This window comes from Micropterus dolomieu, linkage group LG22 (assembly GCF_021292245.1).
Source record: "Micropterus dolomieu isolate WLL.071019.BEF.003 ecotype Adirondacks linkage group LG22, ASM2129224v1, whole genome shotgun sequence".
NCBI lineage: Eukaryota > Metazoa > Chordata > Actinopteri > Centrarchiformes > Centrarchidae > Micropterus > Micropterus dolomieu.
The window spans coordinates 11,225,039-11,231,339 of record NC_060171.1 but is presented as its reverse complement, the minus strand read 5'-3'; the positions used below and the strand labels follow the sequence as shown (position 1 = coordinate 11,231,339).

At 39.6% G+C, this 6,301-nt stretch overlaps 1 protein-coding gene across 1 annotated transcript in view; it reads left to right on the top strand.

Moving 5' to 3' along the window:
* The first annotated feature begins 2,118 nt into the window (after window positions 1–2,118).
* shisal1b (shisa like 1b) overlaps window positions 2,119–6,301 on the top strand; it is a 67,336-nt gene continuing 63,153 nt past the window's right edge. Inside the window, exon 1 of the mRNA XM_046037940.1 lies at window positions 2,119–2,214. The gene's annotated coding sequence lies outside the window, so the exon portion shown is untranslated. The remainder of the gene's footprint in view (window positions 2,215–6,301) is intronic.

Below are 6,301 nucleotides of genomic sequence, written 5' to 3'. Positions count from 1 at the left end.
TACTGAGATGGGTGCTTTATAATGGACTGGAAAAGCAGTGGCAGCATGTGGCTTTACAGGACTGTCGGGGCGCTCCGTCGGCCTGCATTGGCAGGGTAGATGTGACATTTAGCTGGCCGCTGCCCTGCTGGTCTCTCCTTTGAGCTTGAAGAGGAGATAATAATATGGCTTACTCTCCTAGTTGGATAGGCGCACTGTGTGCCCAATGTCACACGTGACCTTTAACATTCATGTCACAATATTTCTCACTCTCATTTATCACAAGCTCACCTTGATGAATTTCCCTGCTCTCCTGCGGCCACAAACCTTCATCTCCTTGCTGACGCTAGGAATCGATATTGAAATGTCAGCTTCTGCATTCTTGTGTATGTATGTATGTGTGTGTGCACTTTGGTATGCTTCAGTGATGCAGGCTACGTGCGACGAGCAGAATTTTAATCAGCGGTTCATAATTAAAAAAAGACTACCATTACAAAGGCAGATAAGTTGGTCTTCGGATTCATTGAGAACGAGGCAGAAAAGGAAAACCCCTCTCCACCTCCTCAGTTAGCACTGAATGTGGTGCAACTGAATGACTCTCTCAGCCTCGTACTGAATGTAATGCATGCTTGTCTGACAAGCTTCACTTAATAAGAAAATTAATGATTCGTTTAAATCAGATTTCATGACAAATGGTTGTTCAAACTGGCTTGTTGGTCTGTTTTAAGTGCAGGTTGTACTGTACTGTGAAGATTACGCTGCCTTTGAATGTTACATGTAGGGGTGTAACATTGTGTAAATTTGCCTGAACCATTTGGTACAGGCTTATTTGGTTTGGTATGTGACTTTCTTTGCTGCTATGTACCCTGTGATCTAAATAATTATTGTTAAATTAGCTTAAATGATAACGATAACTTTTTTTAATAATGACGGGGGCATTGGCCATATGCAAACATTTGAATTAAAAAAATGTGCAGTAAGAAATTTGACCAACGAGCCACCATTTTATGTTTACAATTTTTTTAAACAATCTTTTGTGTTTCTTTAGTTTTTTCCTGCTGTGCCAAAAACTTAAAGATCTGTGACAGCAAAACTAAGGTACGCACCAAGAGGTGGATTTTTTACATACAGTTACGCTGGCACTGACAAGTCCCTCCGTTCTTTTGATTGTTAATGTTACAGTGATCCCATATTTTCTCCCAATTTAACATTTCTCTACCAAGAAAACATTAAATCCTATTAAAGCGTGCTGCAATTTGTTCCACTAGTGATTTGTAAACAAACAGGAAGATATTGTGCCCCACTTCATTTGTTTTTCGCTGTAGAGCATGCGTGTGGTATATGATGCCCTGTGCCCCCTCAGTCGTCAGTTGGAGCCTACTCAGATCAGAGCGCCAGAAGATGAGTGGCTGATTCTCCGTATGAGATGTGTGCTCCCTTGGCAGGCAGGGAAAGACAGAGAGGAGGTGGACGGGTGGTGGTGGTGGTGGTAAGGGAGGGTTATATACAAAATAGCAGAACAAAGTTTAGTTGCTGAGGCAGAGAAGGAGCTCTAAAAGCCATGGGCTGCCTTTGAATCTGATTCAAGCCGTGCTATCAGAGAAGTCAAGCAGCTCATTATTACATGAAGTGCATATTAAAGGGGATTATAGACGTGAAAGTGGGCTCAAATGCTAATCCTCTTCAACAGGTGCAGGAGTGTTGATTACGGGAATGCTATGAGTGGTTCAGTGAGTGTTTCCTCACTGCTGCTGTGGATATTAATGAAAAATCTTTGTTCTTTTTATATAGATATTCAGTTTTTAAACGTGATGCAATTGTGATGTGTTTTCATATTAGGTTTGCTATAAAAAACACACACAAAAATCCCCCAAACCACAATCTATCAAAAAGTCTGTTAGAGTTTGAAAAAGCGAAAAATAAATTGGACTACTGTTGTATTTACATAGAATAGGAAAAGGACATATCTGCATTGATTGTGTTTTTCAAAAACCATTGAATGTTTCAAATGCAGGAGTGAATTCTGAGTCACTGTGGGTGATTTTTAAATTGATCTTTCGGTCGTCTTCTCTGTTGGTTTTATAATAGATTCTCATGGGGAATATCTTCTTTCTGTAAAGATTATGTATCCTGAGGTGATGATGGCAGACCACACAGCAGAAACAGGGAAACCTTTCCAACAAAAGGGAGCTCAAGCGCAACAAGGACAATCCTCTCCACTCTCCGGTTGTCATGGTAACTTATTAGACACTGGGAGGGTTAGAGTGGAGGGATGCGCATTTTTCAGTCTTATTGGCCTTTTTGCACAATTATATGGTAAACTTCATATTTGTATCTGTGCATGCGTATTTTTTGTGCACAATGTACATTCACACATTACCAATAACCTGTACTTAGATTGTGTATGTTAATATGTGCGCTACAATAACTCTTTCATGCAAAATGAAAGATTTCAACTAAACCTGCCAGCCATGCATGTAAATAAGGCATGTATGTCTCAGACAAGAGCTGTTTCTACGTTACCAGTGCTGCCATTTCGGTGGTGGTTACTTGCAGAGCACAGCAGGACAAATATTGCAAAAGCTGCCAGATGGTGGCCTAACTGATGCATTCATGCCATAGGGCATGTTCTGGCACAGTTTGGTCATACTTGCTCAGGGAGGGTGTTAAATACATGGGAAACTTATGCTAAGGAGTACTAATGAATTACAAGTAGTGTAATGCATTAATGTTTGAATGATCTGTGTAAGTGCACACAAAACTGAATGGATAAAGGGAAAAATATCACTAAAATGCACCTTAACACATCGTCCTATTAAATTTACCAGTTATAGACCTGATCAAATTCAGTCCAGAAGTCTTCTCCTGTAATCAGGTAAGATGCTGTACTGAATGAGGCCCAGCTTTGATTTGAGCCAGGTAAACACTCACACACACACACACACACACACACACACACACACACCCACACACCTTCACCAGCACTGACACAGCAGCTTTTCCTATCTGTGGGATCACAATGGGAATTTATAGAACTCCCTCTCAACTCTTCCTGCTACGTTATCTCACTTTGGACAGCTGGCTGATGGCAGTGCAGTTGCCATGGAAACATGCTCAATTTCTGACAGAGAGAAATAAGACACAGAACAGTTTTATCATAAGAACTCTCAGAGATATGCAGGGAAACAATGGGGTTGATAAAACTCTGATACACGTATAAAGGACAGTTTTCTTCTTACAGTACTAACAACTGCCACTTGTGTTTGAAGATGCAGGACTGCAGGCAGATTTTTACTGCCAGGAATGTCTTGCAGCTGTAAACTATGTGTGACCTCTGTGAAACAAATGCATTTCTGAGCGGTATAACTGTTCTACATTGTATGTTTTACCATTGACTAATTGCTTCACTGTTTGTTTGCCTGTAGACTCTGAAGTCTGCGCCTGAAAACAGCCACAAGGCAATCTGCCCGGTTATTAGAAATAAAAATATACAAAAATGTTTTTTACTACCAAGAAATTAGGGCTTGCACAGATGGTTCATATTTCCTCTTGCCTTTGAACTCCCACTAAACCTTCCCTACTTTTCCTTCCTCATTCTGAATGGCAACCATTTGCTAACTAATGATGATTTGCAGCATGATCCATAGACTGGTTAAAATTGCCTTTGGCACACTTAAACCCTTGTTATACCATGTAGACTTGTTAAAATATTTGAATGAAACATTGCCACAGTATGCCTATACAATATACTGTATACTGTAGCTTCAGGAAGTGATCAAGACTCTTGTCAGCGATTTCACTGGTTTAGCCAATGCTATTATTTTTTACCATTTACACTTAAGACCAGTAAATAATAACATTTTTCAACTTTTTGTGTTGATAATAAAGACTCTAAGTTGTTGTGACAGCTACATTTACAATAGATGTGTACAAATATAGCAGATAATTTGATAAATATGTAGTGGGTGTGGGAGCAGTGGGATCATGGTGATGGATGGGAGTAGTAGCAGTGGCAGTGTGTCCACACCAAACATGAATACTGCTCCTACCGACTGTGAAAATTGAGCCAGGCTGTCTGCTGTAAGATGTTGATTAGTTGCTAATCTCTCCTGGAGCAGAGCCAGTCTTGATTAAAATTTATGGCAGGAAGAGATTTTAACCAAAATTTTATGTTGTAAAGTCCTGCAGTGTATGGCCAAAATACATGTTTTATTAGATACAGCTAGCTAAAACAAATGTATGGTATTATAGTTACCTGCAATAAAGCCTACCTTCATGAAGGCTATAATGTTATATTGAAACTGTTTTAGAGAGATGTTAATTTAACTTAATGATCCTTTTGGAGAATATAGTTTGTGGTGCTGCTGAACTGCATTGCTTTATACAGAGATGTGCTTCTGTTATTTGACCTTTAATTACATGACCTTATGCTCTAGGGTATTATGATGGACATTTTTCATTGTTTTACATTGTTTTATAGACCAAACTGCAGATTAATCGATGAAGAAAATAATCCTTAGTTGCAGCCCAAATGGAGTCAGTTCAGTTTTGGAAAATGTGGGGCTTAGCTCGGATATTTAGTGAAGCACACTTCAAGAAGCTTTTTAACAGCAGCAGTAGATTCTTACATTAACCTTAATGACAACATACCCATACTTCTAATAGAGATCATTATGTATATGTAAAAGTATTCTACCGAAATATACTGATCTCAATATTAACTGCTCTGTACCTGTTGATTTACCTTATAACCGCAGTTTGATAATATTGTTTAATCTTAAAATACTTCTGTTCCATAATAATATTAAAAACAATAGTTTCTAACAATAGCTAGGAGGAGTAATAATAAGAAGACATAGCAAACTCATTGGTTCATACAGGCTTTCAGATTAAGTGACATGTAGGCTTTCTCTGAATTTACTCAAATGTTCATGACAGCTGCCCGAGATCTTCCATTATAAACAGCGAGGCGCAGGTGTCTGCTTCCTCTCTGATTCATCCTGGTAATAATCTCTCTGACTTGCTGCTATTTCCAGACTAATTGATGTCTGAAAAGCAAATCCCGTCCACGTCTTAGAATAGATCTGACTTCCACCCACACATCTCGCTAGGAATCCGAAGTGGCATTTGTCCAGTGCTGCTACTCTCCTGTCAGTACGGATACAATGTATGACTACAGTATAGTACACTCGGATAAGTCACTAAAGCCGTTTATTCATGTCACACACAGACACAAGGTCCCCCACTGTGTTAAGCAACATCAAAACACCAACAGGGGTTGTGAACAATGTTGTGCAATTTTGTCCTGAATCTGTGTTTGCAAAAGAAGCACAACAATTTAAGTAATTTATCTACAGAAGCACGATGGCGACAAAAGTATCCCTCATGCTGTGACAATCCAGGAGGATGTCTGTCTCTACACCAGGGCTTTCTCTTTGAAAGCAGATGAAAGAGTGTTACAGGGGCAGAGTTGAGCTGGATAACAAGTGGTGCCCCTGACCCTGCCTGTTGGCACTTTGGCTGGTGTTCCCATTATACCCTCACCTGCTAGTCTCTCATTCCAACCTCCACCCATGTCAACCTCTGATCCCTCTCTCTTTGTTCCCCATCTGTACCCTGAGTTACAATGGTCAAAAATGGAGCACTGAAATTACAGTCTTGTAGAGCTTAAAATAGCCAACAACTGTGTGTGTGTGAGAGAGAGAGAGAGAGAGAGAGAGAGAGAGAGAGAGAGAGAGAGAGAGAGAGGGGTCCTGTTTTTGCGTCAGCCCCTGCCATGGCAACGAGGCTTTGCTGGTGAGCATTTTACCTTATTCTTCAAATGTTTCATTTCATTAACATCAAAGAAAACTGTCCACTCCAATACTGCTAATTGCATTCTGTTTGTGGTGCGCTGCAAAATAATCAAGCACCCTAACATGCACATTGAAGAAGTAAACAGAAGTAAGCATACACACAGCACACAAGAGACAGCAGAGACTGACACAAGTATTAAATGCATGCTTTATTTAGTTCCCACTCGCTCTCTTTCTCTACATGTACAATGTGCATAGTGCCTCTATTTACAAACCACTGTGTGTCAGTTATTACAGATGAGTTTAATTGAGGTTGCATGTAATTGAAATTCATTATTAAAGGGGACTAATGGAGTGAAAAAAGCAGAGAGAGATGGACATTGTTATTTTAATTATTAAGTGTTGGATACAGGGTCTAAAATTAACTTTTTGGCTCATCTGCCAATGGCACCTAAAACTGTTTAACAGCCAAAATTTTTTGTATCAGGCATAAAACTGCATTATGCATTATTTGACTAAAAAGTTTT